The sequence below is a fragment of the Camelus bactrianus genome, chromosome 2 (assembly GCF_048773025.1).
Source record: "Camelus bactrianus isolate YW-2024 breed Bactrian camel chromosome 2, ASM4877302v1, whole genome shotgun sequence".
In the NCBI taxonomy this organism is placed as follows: domain Eukaryota; kingdom Metazoa; phylum Chordata; class Mammalia; order Artiodactyla; family Camelidae; genus Camelus; species Camelus bactrianus.
In genome coordinates this window covers 116,911,935-116,926,604 of record NC_133540.1, presented here as the reverse complement: position 1 = coordinate 116,926,604, position 14,670 = coordinate 116,911,935, and the positions used below count along the sequence as shown (strand labels likewise).

General features: G+C 36.2%; 1 non-coding gene across 1 annotated transcript; it reads right to left on the bottom strand.

The window, feature by feature from the left end:
- Window positions 1-12,977: 12,977 nt before the first annotated feature.
- Window positions 12,978-13,052, bottom strand: TRNAS-GCU (transfer RNA serine (anticodon GCU)). The gene has a single exon. It is a non-coding gene; the product is annotated as a tRNA-Ser (tRNA).
- Between the last annotated feature and the right edge of the window lie 1,618 nt (window positions 13,053-14,670).

Genomic DNA, 14,670 nt, shown 5'->3' with positions numbered 1-14,670 from the left:
CCTGGTGCAAAATCCTGGGTTTGAAGATCCTTCCAACTTCAGTTCTTTGCCCTAGAGTTTTTTTTCCTTAAACAATTTTACACCCCGAAAGGTAGAATAAATCCAAGAACAATGTACTACTCTTACATGTGTTTGAAACATTCAAAATAATACATTATAGTACTTGTAAAACCTTTTACATATAATGTGTACAACTATATATTTTATTATGTATTATGGTATTTTAAAATTCATCTCCAATACAAAATGTTAGTTGACCTTTTTCTATTTTGTTATTGAATAGTTTTGGATTTGCTGCAGAATTTCTAAAATTATGTTTTTCTTCTGTAAATTTTTTCCTTTTGTTAATTTTCATTTGGACAGATAATCTTTATGTATACTTCATTAGGTAGTGGTCAGAGTTTAGTTTCTCACTCATTCTTATTCACATGAATTATAAACTCATAATTGTATCATATCCCAAATTTTCCTCATTCAAAATGAAAACCATTGAGCCACAAATTATACTGGTATACAGGCCATGTGTAGGACTTTCCAAACAGCAACTTTATTTCCCATGTACCATCTGAATTTTTAATCACAATGTTTGTTCTGTGTTTCCTATTGGCCCTAAATTGAAACTAGTGTTTTCTTCTTTTTAGAAGATAATATATGTTGGATTGTATTTCGCAAACATAAATTAGACTGATTCAGAGATTTGGTAAGTGTGAATACTCATTACTGTTAAGGTAAAATGTAGAACATTTCCATCAACCCAAAAGTTTCCTGTGTACTTTGCAAGCTATACCTCTATGCACCCACTTTCAAGCTCTAAGCAAACACTGATAGGTTTTCTGTCACTATAGCTTTGTTTCTCCTGTTTTAGAACTGCAAATAAATGGTCGTATAATATGAACTCAATTTTGTCTTACTTTTTTCACTCAACATAATTTTTTTTAATTTATGTTATATGCATATATAGTTAACACTGGTGTGGACACTTTTGTATGAGTCTTTATGTGGACATATTTTTAATTTCTTTTGGTAAATAACTAAGAGCATACTTATTGTAATATTATAAATTAATGTTTAATTTTGTAGGGTACTGACAAACAGTTTTGCAAAGCAACTGTATCATTTTGCAGCTCCTCTAGCAATGTATTAGTGTTCTGATTGCTCCACATACTAACCAATATTTGATGTGACCTGGTATTTACTTCTACTCACCCAAATGGATACATAGTAATATCTCATTTAAGTTTAAATTTGCATTTCTTTGATTGCTAATGATGTTGAGTATTTTTTCATGTGCTTAACTGCCATTCGCATATTTTCTTTTATGAAGTATCTGTTCAAATCTTTTGATATTGTATGTGTGTATGTATGTGTGTAGTTTCTCTTCTTATTGATTGGTAAGAATTACTTAAATATGGTAGATGCAAACTTTTGTAACATATATGTTGCAAATATTTTATCACATCCAAACCTTTACTTACTACTTTTTATTTTTCTTAATGGTGTCTTTCAAAGACCAGAAGTTTTTAATTTTGATAAAGTCCAATTTATTATGATTATTTTTATGTTCCATGATTTTATGTCTCCTGTGTAAGGAAACTTTATTTTTTCCAAGGTCAGAAATATTTTCTCTTCTGTTTTCATCTAAAATTAGGGCAATTTACTTTTAGCTTACGTCTATGATTAATTTTTCATTTTTTTCCATGTAGTTACCTGGTTATAACAGCATCATCTTTTGATAAGGTTACTGTTTCACTATTTTGTTATACCTGTAATATCTTGGCATTTTTGTCAAAAATTAATTGAACCTGTCAATGTGGGTTTATTCTATTGGGCTTATTATTCTGTTGTTCTCTACAAATTGTCTTACATCAATAACATATTGTGTAGATTACTATAGTTTTATTGTAAATCTTGAAATTAGGTAGTGTATATTCTAATTTATTTTCTTTTTCTTTACTTTTATATGTAAATTATAGCTTTACTTTATTACTTTTTCCAAAATGTACCATTTGAATTCTGCTTAGGGTATTATTGAATCCATAGATCAAATTAGAGAGAATTGGCATCTTAACAATGCTGAGTCTGTTAATCCACGAACATGGTATATCTATTCATTTATTTAGGTCTTCTTTAATTTTCCTTAGCAATGCTTCGTAATTTTCACTGTATCAGCTTTGTATGTATTTAATCAAATTTATTCTTAAGTATTCTTTGATTTTAGACATTATTGTAGGTGGTATGTTTAAAATTTCTTTTTCCAATGATTTGTTTCTGGTATATAGAAATAAAATTGATTTTCTTACATTGAATCTTGTAAACTGTAATAATTGTTCAATTTCTTTGCAGTTCTAGCAATAGAGATAGGTACAAAATCAATATGCAAAAATCAATTATGTTTCAATACAACAGCAAAATAATAGGTAGAAATAAAAATTGTTTTCTTAGCAATTGCATCAAAAATATCAAGTATCTAGGATAAGTCTAATAAAATATACGCCCTCTACAGAGGACATAACAGAACTTGATTAGAGATATGAGGAATAACTAAATAACTGACAGCTACACCATATTCATGGACTTGAAGTCTCAGTCATATAACTAAATTCTACTTAGATTAATTAATAGATATAATGCAATCCCAATAAAAATCAATGCTTTCAATATTTTTGGAAGGAATCTTACAAAATGATAATAAAATTTATATGGAAATGCAAAAGGTTAATTTTTGAACATTCTTAAAGAAGAATAAGCAGGCAAAACCACTTTTTTTCTACTGGATATAGAAGTTTATTTTGAGGAATTTTTCCAAAATGTGATATTATGGATGGAACAGCCCATTGCAATATAATTGAGCATCTAGAATTACACCACATATATATTAACACTTAATAAAAGATAGTGGACATTTGTACACCCATGTTCCCAGCAGCATTGTGAAGCCCACAGATGATATATAAAGAAAATTTAGCATAAAAATAAAATGGAATATTATCTAGCCTTAACAAAGAAGGAAATTTTGACACATACTTCTACATGAATGAACTCTGAAGCCACCATGCTAATTGAAATAAACCAGGACAAGTATATGATTCCACTTATATGGAATACTTAAAGGAACCAAATTCAAATAGACAGAAAGTAGAATCATGGTTGCCAAGGCCTGGTGGGAGGAGAAAATAAGGAGTTATTGTTTAGTGGGGAAAGAGTTTCAGTTTGGGAAGATGAAAAAGTTTTGGATGTGGGTGCAGGTGATGTTTGCAACAGCAATGCAAAGTACTTAATATCACTGAACTGTGCACTTTAAAAAGGTTAAGATGGTAAATTTTATGTTTAATGTATTTTACCAAAATAAAAAAGAAAGTGATAGCATCATAAAAAAAGAAAAGGTGCTGTGAAAGATATCCACAAAACATGGATATGCACAAAACTCAGTTTCTGGTAGATTGAAGACCTCTGTATGAAAGTCAAGTCAAATGACAAGTCAAGAATATAGTATAGGACTTTGGGGTAGGGAAATAAAAGTAGAAGTTAACTTTAAGTTAATTAAAAACCAGAAAAAGTCATAACCATATGGGGAAAAAAAAGGATATTCATTTTCCCAAATTTATTGAGCTAAATAAACACTTAAGATTTGTGCATTGTGATGTATGAAATTATACATTAATGAACATTAGAATAATAATTGGGCAATATAGAAAAATAATGAATTTTTTGAGTGGAGTTTCTAGAATTAGTAAGCTGGAATTATAGAAGAAATTGCAAATATTGAGATGACAGTGGTAATAGTAATTGGAGGCTTAACTGGGCTGGAGGAAAAGATAATTGTAAGGAGAAAGTCAAGAAAAAGAGAGATTAGAGTCGTGAGTGGATTATCCAAGAGTATCTCGAGTGTTTTCAAGGATACACTTGATCAGGTAAGAGGTGGAAACAGATATCATGAGCATCTTAATATTTTATTTATTTATTTTTTTAAGAAAAGAGAGGAATGTCACTGAGAGATCAGGAAATGACATTTACAGAAAAGGAGAGGGGTAATGGTTATTATTTATAATGTTTAAAACTTCAAAGTCTACCATTAAGATTTTTTTGTGTGTATGCAGGGGGAAAGATAAAAATAGCTTGGAAGTGAAAATGGGACAAAGGAGTATTCTGCCTATTTCTAGCATTGAGAGGTTTGGGGTGAGGGAGAAGAAAGTCATTGTCCACTTGAGAGTGTGCAGGGCCAAGGGTACCCTCACAAATTGGCCTTCAATCAATCAAGTAAAAAAAGAAAAGTTAATGGAAACTTCAAGAAAGTTAAGGATATCAAAGCTTCTATTTTTATTTTTTTTAAGACAGTCTATATGTTTCAGAGGGTAGCGTGGAAGGATGTGGGAGGCGGGGGAGATTAGGTTAGTTAGTGGAGTGTGTGGACAAGTGTGGGGATGAGGGTGAGGGTGGATGCCAGGCTGGGCTTCCTGGAGTCACAGAAATACAGAGTTGGTAGCTTCAACATTGGATGATACCTCCCTTTTTGCAGCCTTTGACTTGCTCATTTTGCAGCTGAGAGAAGTAACGATGTCTTTTTGGGAGCCTTTATACGAGTGCTCTTTTCTTTTCCAAATGGGACAATATCAAAGGGCCTCAGAGAATGAGCAATAAAATTGTTCAATATTCTATCTCATGAAGATGTTTTAGGGTCCTAATAATACCAGTTGAAAAACATAAACTAAGCTATTGGTTCTAGAAAATATGTAACATACATACAATACATAACCTATATTAAAAATTTTTTTAATTGGAGCTCAGGTTTCAAGCTGGATGTCAAATGGAGAAGTAAATTCAGCAAGCAGCAGTGTTGGCCACATTAAGCAAGAGAGGGTTAAATATGCTTTGTTTTTATGATACTATATCAGAGCATCCATCCTTTGAAAAAAAGGATAATTTAAGAGATTAAAAAATAAGTAAACTTTATAAATTTTAAGACTTTTTTTCTATTATTTTAAAACTCTCTTTCTAATAATACTCCTGGAGGATTACCCTATATTCAGCATATGGAATGGAGGAGTAATCACTGATATTGATGAAAGAAAAACATAGGTAAACTTTGCTTTCCTGAATCAGAGAAGAAGCTGGTGAAAAATAAGACTCAGTAACCACGACTTTTTTGCAGCATGAACATAGAAGTTTGCCGCAATCCTTCATTCATGGTTTGGCTGTCTTGCTTGATGGTTCAGCTTATGTGTCTGTATTGAACTTGGTGGGTGAATAGGGATTTGGGTCACTCTGTTCTCCTTATGTGGTGCAGTGGCCTCTCGAGAGAAAAGAATGCAGCTAACCTTCCTTTGAAGGGTCCTATGAGCTACTTTCCACGTTATTACTTGCAATCCTTATAGTCCTCTAAGGGAGGTATTACTATCGCCAACCTTACAGTTAAAGAAATTGAAGTTCACAAAGGTTAAGTGAATTGCACAAGGGTGAACAGCTCATAATGCTGGAGTTGGGAGTTGAAAAGAAAAGGAAATATTTCATCTCTGTATTTTTGGGCTCCCAGTGCAGAATATCTAAGTTCTCAGGGCGGAGACAACAGCAAACAAAGTCTGTAAGTGAGAGGTGGCCCCCAGCGTCTCATCTAGGCTACATGGATTCTAAATTCCTTTACACAGTTGACAGACTCATATACAAATAAGCTGTTTCATCAGCTGCCCCAGGGAGGCTGCAAATGCCCTACATGCTTCACAGGATCACTGTGAGGTTCAAGGAAGAGCACTTATGTGAACGCGCTTTGAAGGGATAGGGTCACATATATACGGGTGCTCTTGGTGCTGGTGGTGGTGGTTTATCATTCCTGTGTTTTTCGGGGGGGAGTTGAGTGAGCAAGACATTGCATATTCTTGTATGGATTTGGCATTTTTATGAAAAGTTGAAGGTACTGTTTGAGATTTAATTGGGTTCACTATGCACGTGTGTGAGAGAATTCTAGAAGAGGGGTCAGCACCTTGTTAGTTATCAGCTGTCCCTTGTAGAGATTTGGGTCAGCAGGCACCAGAGCCAAACCAAGTTGCTACTTTCTGAGACATCACAGCATCAGGAATAAGGCAAAGATATGAAGACTAATTGTTTTTAGAGAAATAATTGGATATTTCTTGAGGGAAGGCTACATAGAGTTGTTCTAAATTCCAGATGATAATAAGAACAAGAATAGCAAATATTTATTAAATTCTTAATATGTGACAGTTAGTATGCTAAGATAATTTTATGCAAATATTCTCCTATGGCCTAAAATAACTTTATATGGCAGGTATACTATCATCATTATATGGCAGGTATACTATCATCATTGCCTTTTTGCAGAAAGTGAGATGAATGCAGTGTTTATGTCTCTCCCAAATTTGTATATTGAAACCCTTACCCCAAATCCTTATTAAGAGGTAGAGACATTTTGGGGGTGATTATTTCATGAGGGAGGAACCCTCAGGAGTGGGATTAGTGCCCTTATAAGAAAGATCCTGGAGAGCTCCCTTCCCCCATCCACTGTGTAAGGACCCAGTGAGAAGACAGCAGCCTATGAACCCGGAAGCAGGCTCTCCCCAGACAGCAAATCTATCGGCACCTTGCTCTTCCATTTCCAGCCTCCAGAGCTGTGGGAAATAAAAATTTGTTGCATAAGCCACCCAGTCTATATCATGTTTTTGTTATAGCAGCTCAAACAGACTAAAAGCAAGAGACTAAAACTTAAAAGCATTAGATGACTTGCCTAGAGCCCCACTATTAGTGAGAGACAGAACTCAAACTTAAGCCTACCTGCCTCACACCTGAAGGCTTAATCATTAGAGGACATTTTCTAATAAGAGTTAATTAATTAAATTAGACAAATCCATATTGAATTTACCATGTGACAGGTATTCTCCTAGCAGGAAGAGTTTATCTATTAGGTTTCCAAAAGTTAATTATAATGGAGACAATTATAATAGGAAAGTAATAAGGGCTATGTTAGAAATAACCCAGAGGCAACTGCAGGGTTCAATGAGAAGCATTAATATTCATTAATTCATTGATTGTTGCATTCCTTGATGCAGTCGTGGATTCATGTATGTATGTATGTGTGTGTATATGTACTTATTGCAAGGAACTGGCATACATTATTGTCAGGGCCTACGAGGCAAATCTGAAATCTGTAGAGTAGGCCATCCAAAGGGCTGGTTGGAACTCTCAGGTATAGGCTGACACTACTGGTCGTGGGTAGAATTTCTTGTTTCACAGGGAAGCCCCAGCTTCACTGTTAGGGCCTTTCGATTGATTGAATCAGGACCAGATTATTTAGGATAATCTATTTTATTTAAAGTCAATTGATTATCAACTTTAATCACATCTACAAGACATCTTCATAGCAACACCTAGAATACTGTTTGCTTGAATAACTGAGGATTGTAGCCAAGCCACATTAACAAATAAAACTGACCATCACAGCATCTAACTCAGAACAGGAGAAGGGGAATAAGGCATCAAAAAAAGTTGAGTGAAAGAATTTTTTCCTAGATGATTCTTAAAGGATAAGTAGGAATTAGAATCAGAGTGGAGCAGAGGAGTTCCAGCTGGCAAAGGAAGATGCATGGCTTTGAAATTGCTAGATTATAAACTTTATTTTCCTTTGCACTGGAAAATGTATGTATAATTTTGACACCCCTTTGAACTTAATTACTTATAGCCTACTGTTGACTGGAAGCCTCACAGATAACATCAGCAATCGATTAACACATTTTATATGTCATGTGAATTATATACTGTATTCTAACAATACAGCAAGCTAGAGAGAAAAACATGTTACTAAGAAAATCATAAGGAAGAGAAAAGACATCATAGTGCATATATGTATTTATTTAAAATTTTCAAGTATAATTGGACCTGTACAATACAAACGTGTGTTCTTCAAGGATCAACTTTATTTTCTTGGGAAAAAAATGTATAGTTGAAAAGAACTATCATTCATCCCAGAGTCTATAAGAAATAGATGGCTTAAAGCTAGACTTTGAAGAAAGTAATTTAGGAGAGCAGAGAAGCTTGGGTGGCACTTCAGAGAGGGTGCCAAGTGACCACTCTGCTGGCCGTGTCTCCATATCCATGAGCCTCCCCTGCACTCCTAGCCCCTCCACAGCTTCCTGCCTAAGTGCCCCAACTTCCGACTTGCAACTGCGACTGCTACTGTTAGCTGTTTCTGTTAACCCTGTCCTGTCCTTAAAACTGATGGCTGTTGCCGTGCCTACCATGTTGTAGGCCCTGTGCTAGGATTCTAGATGCTTACATAGACCTTTACAATGAGTATGTGAAAAAGCATTATCTCCATTTTACAGGTGTGGACTTTGAAGTTCAGCGAGGTGAAAGGGTGCTTCCAAGATTACATATGTGTGTGTTTGTGCCTGTGTGTATTTTTTTTTAACTATGCCATTAGAAATCATCAGAATTTTTTACTCCTCTTGCTGTTAGAAACAGACCTCTACCAGGAAGACATGAATTTATCAAGCCCAAGTCATCTAACCTGAGTGAACTTTGTCTCATTTAACTGTTTCTGTCTTAGGTGTCAATCCATACACCTGGCTTAAAGCTTCCAGGCCTACCTGCCTAAAAGTAGGCTTGTGGTTACAGGCATATGAACTTATGTTCCTGGATTTCCCCTCCCAATTCTGTTAAAGGGGAGTAAGGATGCTGTGTCTATCTTCCTGACTAGAAGAGATGGGGTCACAACAACTGCTACACCACCACCATCATTGCTGCTACTCTGTCACTCACAGCAGCAAAACAAAATGCCTTGAGCTTTCTATGAGCCAGGCACTCTGCAAGGTGCTTTATCTCACACATTTACCTTTGAAGTAAGCCTATGATCCCCATTTTATAGGTGATAAAACCAAAGTAGAGAGAAAGTAAATACATATATTGCTTAGGGGCACACATGTTTTAAGTCCTGAGTCAGGATTCCAGTGCTCTCAGTTCCAAGTTCTGCCTTGTCTCCTCAACCCACGGAAGCCTTCTCTAGGGTACAATCTGTACCTTCAGAAGGTACAATTTTCCCTGAAGGTGTGCGTACCATGTACTAACAAGCCAATTGTTGCAGGAAAGTAGGGTGCAAGAGGATGTTCATGTCCCAGGTCTCAGATGCACCCTGCCAAGTTAGAGTCCTTGGCTTTGCGCAGGAAAGAACTCAAGAGCGAGCCATAGTAAAGTGAAAGAAAGTTTATTTAGAGAGATACGCACTCCACAGAGAGTGCAGGCTGTCTCAGAAGGCAAGAGAGAGCAACCACACGGTGTGGGGTTGTTAGTTTTTATGGGCTCAGTAACTCCATGTGCTAACAAGTGGGAGGATGATTCCAGCTACCTTGGGGAAGGGACTGGGATTCCCAGGAATTCCCAGGCCACTTTTTGGCCTTTTACGGCCAGCCTCGGAACTGTCAGGCACCTGTGGGGGTGCCATTTAGCATGCTAATGTATTCTAGTGAGCATATAATGAAGGTTAAGGTCTACTGGGAGTCGAATCTTCCACCATCTTGGGCCTCAAGGTCTACTGGAAGTTGAATTTTCTAACATCTTGGGCTTAGTCTGGTTTTAACCGGTTTATGTCCTATCCTCAATTACTGTGTTATTCTTTTAATGGTTGAGCCCTGCCCCCTTCCCTCCTGTCTCACAGTGATGGTTTCTCCACACATTTGCATCCTGTTTTCAAGCACAACAATGCAGCTACGTGCCCTCAGAAGAAAAACACAGTCATTTCGCGGAGTTCGGATGCCTGCATTTTAACCTTTGGCCTCAAGTAGATAAAATAGCTGTTTGAATTTACTGGCAACAGCTTATAGTGGCGATTCAGAGGGAACATGGTAATATTTCTCAAGAAGATAAAAATTGGAACTTGCAAAATTTATCGAGGATATTCTTCAAAGACTCCAGGATCCTTTTTCTGTTGTGTGTTTTTCACAGTGGTTGGCAAAACAGGGATGGTTTATCTCTAATGCTCTCATTTCAAGAAGTGCACTCTGATTTGTGAGATAGCAGATATGACTTTTCAGTCTTTTCATCCAAGGATTTTACACTGACACCCGTGAATGCCAAGAAATAGGTGAAAAAAATATATGTATATACATTAGAACGAAGTCAAAGTTTTCTGAAAATGGAAATGGATCTATTTTAAGATTCCATAGTAAAGGCAGTCACCTTATCAAGATGCAGGGAAGAGAGCTGGAGTTGGGAAAGCAGAGGGTAAAACTTTCTAAAAGTTTCACCACATCTGACTAAGGTTCTTATTCTCCAATGATAGTTACTAACTCAAAATTCATTCAACTCTAACTAGGCAGTTATTTTCTTTTTTTTCCCAATAGGTTCCTTCAGTTTGAACGATAGGAAGGATCATTTAGTAAAATCTCTCTGTTTATTAAAAATGTGCTTATGCTTTGATCTAGTTCCTTCTAGGATTTTACTCCACTAGCATGCATATATGTGTGTTTGAGAATTTAGGTACAAGAATATTCAGTGTAGCATGATTTGTCACAGAAAATGTTTAGAAACAGCCCAAATCTTCATCAGTTAGGGTCTAACAAGATAGCTTCAACACATGGCAGGCAAAAATTGACAGAATTCAATGAGAAACTGACTAATCGATAAATATTTTTTAAAAATTTAACATACTTCCCTCAATAAAAGTTGATTGAGCAGTCAAACTTTTCAGGGTCTAGATGATTTGAATAACACAGTGAAAGCATGCTCTCATAAACATACATGGAACATCACACTCAATGTTAGTGAACACAACCTTTTCAAGCAGATAGGACCTTTCCAAAAATTGACTGTGTAACCTTGCACAAGATGTAACTAATTAAATATTGAAGAACCAGAGTCAACCAAAGACTTTCTCTAATTATGGTGTAATATCATTAGGAATCAACAACAACAAAAAATGAAATTAAAAAATCAAACAAAAATTAATATCTAGAATATATAAAGAGCTTATACAAATAAACAACAAAATAAAATAGCCCAATACATAAATGGAAAACGAGTATAAACATGAAGTTCTCAGGAAAAAACTGAAAATCTCAATCATTGTATGAAAGAAATACTTAGCCATACTAGCAATAAGGAAAATTAAAATTAAAATGTTAATAAGACACCATGTCACAGATTGACCAACTTCAGTCAACCTAATAAGACCAATTATTTGCAATGACGTGGGGCATTCAGAACTTGAAGTTTCTACCCTAGAAAACGACTTGCTTTTTTATGAGTTCCAAGAAGAAGAGCGCTTACCATGGCACAGTAAAAACTATCCCACAGAAGGGGAATGCTATATCTATACAATAGACGACACTTAAAAATGCTTTCAAAATGAATCAGGTATTTACATTCATTGAAAAAAAATCTAACAACGTAATACTGTGTGGAAAAGGAAATCACAAAATGTACATGGCGTATGATACCATTTATATGAAGTTGAAAAACAAGAAGTTATTCTTAACCACACATATAGTTGGTAAAAGTTTAAACAAATAGAGGGAAATCATATATACCAATGTGGGGAAAGTAGTAATATCTGAAGAGGAAATAGGAATAATGATGACTTTTTTATAGATGTAAAGGTTTTCATTCTACCTTTCTTCCTCCACCGCCTCCCTTCTGTTCTCCCTCCCTCCTCCTTGGTCTTCCATCTTTTCCAGAAGAATTCTTAAGCAAGTGTGCTGTAATTTTGATACTTAATTTTTTGTTGTTGATGGTGGACACACAGATTTTAGTTATATTCCTTTCCAAATTTTTCTGTCTGTTTTCAGTGTTTCATAACTAAGAGTAAAATATTTATAAAAAATACCTGATTCTAAGGTTCTTTTTGGTTCACATTTTTCAGCCCTGAGCAGAATCCTTATTACTCATGCCCAATCACTGCTGGACTTCCTTATCGAGACCTCTGGCCCCCATCCAGTCAAGCTGGCATACTGCTTCCAAGATATTCCTAAAAATACTGCAAAGCAGGTAGAATAAGCTGCTGTGAGTCATTGACTTTATAGATGAAGAAAGAGAGAACTTTTGTCCAAGGCCATATAGTCAAAAAGAAGACTTCAATCACCAGGCTCCAAGTCCAGTGCTCATTTTGTTATTAACATTGCTTTAAATTGTTCCATGTCTTTTTAGCTTGAAGGATAGTTGTATTATACAATGATGCAAACATGATGAAGACCAGCAGCAGGGCAACTATATTTCACCTCTTACATCAAGCCAGATTAATTAGTAATTATAGTCTGTATTATGAGTGTCTGGTGTTCACTGGGGATCAGCAGAAATTGGGACCTGATTATACCTCAAGAGTTGGAGACATATTTTTCATGTTTCAGATTAACATCCAGGACAGTAATAACCACAGGGAGGGTCCTTACTTAGTGTTGATTCTTAACTACTGAAATGTAAGATGTGTTTGTGTTTCCTTTTCCATGTACTCACACAGAAATGTGCACGTGACTAGCATGACTATTGTCTCTTGTCTGTTCTGTTTCAAACTTTGGACTGTGACATTTTATCCTAATGTTCATAACCATTATCCCAGTAAGAGCTCAGTCTTGCTATGTTGGGTGACTTGCCCCGTGTCCTATAGTTCAGTGGAATCTTTTATTGATTCCACTGCGATTTCTTCAAATCCAAGTGCCTTTCTCCCCTTGAGAAGTGCTTAGATGGTCCAAATCAGGCTACAGATCTTCCGTAGGTGACTCACAGAGTCAGTGGTTTAAAGTCTTACCCCAGGCTACACCAGCCACTTTAAGCAGAGTGATAGCAGTCTGCCAAGTTAAGCAATCAAACCATTTCAGTTGCATTTTTCAACCAATCGCAATTTATCTTTTCCTCCTTAATGTTTCAATAGTGTTAAACTATTAGAGTTTTCAGATCATATTTACTTCAATAATTGCTATTTTTCTTTGCTTTTTTTTTTTTTCCTTGAGGGGTAGGGGAAAGATAATAAGGTTTACTTTTTTTTTTAATGGAAGTACTGGGGATTGAACCCAGGACCTCATGCTTAGCAGGCACAGACTCTACCACTGAGCTATTTCATCTTCCACCCCACCACACTTCTTTCAAAAGTTGTATATGGAGGAGCTTTTAAAGTCTCTGCCTCAGCCAGTCATAGGAGTGGTATGGTTTTGTCAACGAGAAGTCTACACCCCTTTCCCCTGTTAATCTCTGAGACACAAAGCGAGGCAGGTGATGAGGCTGTCCCCAGAGCCTTCCCGGGGAGGAGAGTGCCTCTTGAAATCCCCTCCTCTCAGTCAGGGATCCCTTTTTCTCCTAAATCCTCAGCATAAAATCTGAGGTGTGAAGTCTTGCTCTGCTGTCATCGCCCTCAAATCTCTCACCATCCATTTCCATTATCACTGCCGAGCACAGCTGGGTTTAATGATCTCTTGCAGCAAAATGAATGGGAATGGAGAGCCATACAGAGCGAGTCAGGAAGGAGTAGGATGTCTTTCTCCCCGCAGAAAACACCCCACTGAGGGAGAAAAAGTGGTCATTTCTTTTTCATTTTTACCGTGAAAATCAAGTTAAAAAAACCACAGGTCCTAGATTCTATAGAAAAAGAAGAAATTGCAGTAATTCCTTATATTTAGACCATTCTCTTGTTCAAAGTGGCTGAAAGCTTTTAACAAACTTTTTCTCAGCCACAAATCCCCCAGGCTTTAATGAAGCCTTCTTGAAACACTTGTTAAGAGATTACGTTCTTTTATTGGTTATTTCCTTATTCTCATACTCCTGAAACTTACTGGCCAGCAGACAGTAAATTTTTCACAGCGGAAACATTTCGTTTCTATTTATTCATGAATATTGATCTCTCTGCTCCCTTGGCCTTTAGGATTCTTGCCCTATGGTTTATTTTTAAGGTTCTTCTCTAAGAACATTATGGATGCTCTCAAAGGACATCCTACTGATGTTTGTGTCAGGTGGCAAATTTGGAAAAATGGAGAGGAACACCCTCAATATTTACAATCCAGAGACCTAGGGCTTGAGTTCCAGTTTTGCTCTGTATTATTGACCATAAGTAAATTAATTTATCTTTTTGGACCCAAGCTTCCTGATCTGTAAAATGATGTGGTTACTCCCTTGTTAATGACAACATTTTATGACATGACAGCGGGGAAGCCTCAATGAACGCCAGCCTCTGTCTACACTTTCTCTCACTACACCTTTGTTCTCCTGGGAGCGCCTCTTCCTTGGCCATCAACCCGACTTCCTCATTTGGCCTCCATCTAGAATCAGTCATCTTAAGAGTTAAACATTTCTTTTTAAACAAGTCATCTGTTTTTCCGACGACAGATTGGATAAAATAGTAAAATAGTACTTTTCTCAGTGAATTGAATAGAAACGATTTAATTTGACTCTTTGTGTTCCTGCTGACTAGCATTTCCATTTCTTACCTCCTTTGGGAAGGAGGATGATTTAGCTTTGCCATATGGTGCTCACACCGTTTCACCTCTGATTATTCCTGCAAAGGTGCAATGGAACTCGTGTTCCGTATCTATGTTCTGAGATACTTATACAGCCTGAAGCTATGAATGAAGACTTCCTTATTGTCTTTAGGGTATAGCTATTCAAAGCAGCTAAGTAAAAGAATGAAGGTTTATACACATTACTGTATATAAAATAGATAAACATCAAGGACCTACTGTATAGCACAGG